Source organism: Kryptolebias marmoratus, linkage group LG3, assembly GCF_001649575.2.
Source record: "Kryptolebias marmoratus isolate JLee-2015 linkage group LG3, ASM164957v2, whole genome shotgun sequence".
NCBI classification, from domain to species: domain Eukaryota; kingdom Metazoa; phylum Chordata; class Actinopteri; order Cyprinodontiformes; family Rivulidae; genus Kryptolebias; species Kryptolebias marmoratus.
Genome location: NC_051432.1, coordinates 6,906,386 through 6,907,713, shown reverse-complemented (window position 1 = coordinate 6,907,713; position 1,328 = coordinate 6,906,386).

Sequence of the window (1,328 nt, the reverse complement as noted above, 5' to 3'; positions counted from 1 at the left end):
GTCGTCTTTGAGTGACTTTATTTACTAGAATAAATTTTCCCGTGCATTTGTTTGATCAGAGGGGTTAACGACTTTTACTCAGATGTTGGTAATTGTGTTGTTGCTACAAAGATCTGAACCAACTTGATTAAAGTATTCAGGCCACAAAAGTTGTTTCAGAGCTGCTTTATAAAAGCAGAGAGCAGCTTTAAGATCAATTTCCCAGAAGATTCTTTGTGAACACTCATTTTAAAAGATATACAAATATTTGTTCATCCACATTCTCACGCTGCAGGAGTAAAAGTAATTTTAGCGTATAAAAATATTCATCTTAATTATGTTCTTAAACATGTTTGTATGCAAACCAGTTAGCTGAGTTAGACTTTACAGATATGGCTCTGTATGGGTTGTAAAGATGGAAACATTAAAAGCTGACCACTCCTTGAAGGTTCTGATGGTCCTATGATGAGAAATGATGGGAGTCGCAGCTGCTTTGGTCAAACCTTAACAAAAAGAAAGCTTAAATTTCTAACCACATCTTTCAGTCAGCTGTGATGGAAGGCTGGTTGTATTTTTGGAGGACTCAGTCAGCCAGCAGAGCACAGCTGCGGTTATCGACAGCAACGAGCAAAGATCGGCTCAGCTGGGGGTTTCCGAGCTGCACAACAAAACATTTTTACCTCAAGGCTTTCACCTCCTGATCTTGGTGTTTGTGAAGCCATAGGGAGGTGATTGTTGCCTGAGGGCTGCACGGCTTCTCCACTAAAACCAGCAATAAAATGGGGGGAAAAAAGGCAGCCGCTTGTTACATTTAAAACATCTTTTTAAAAAAACAAGCTTCAGCTCTGTAATTTTCTTTTAGTTCGGTGCTTTAGCCCACTCACACCACATCAGACTGTAGCTCTACGGCTGTAAAACAGAATTACAGGCATTTTTATAATTTAATTGTAGATGTACATTCAATGATTGCTTTCTGCAGATTGCATTAAAACGTATCGACTGATTCATGAGATATTCTGTCAGTGGACACATATGTACGGGCAAAACATTACCCCCTCCCTCCTTTGCCCTTTGGTGGTTGGTGTTAATAAGAGTTTGGCTCGGTTATAGCTTAGACTTTTTACAAAAGTATGTCCCAAATTACTGAGGTCTTATATAAGGGGGATGTTGCAACGACGCTGAAGTTGGCATTAAATTCTAGTGTCGAATAGCTAAAGGGCGATTCCACCTAATTTTTCACTACCATCCGCGTCTTTAATTGATTCTAATTTAAAAACTACTGCACCTAGACACTTCAAACCTGGACTGGATTATTCTCCTCTTCCAGATAAATGAGTAAAACCATGATT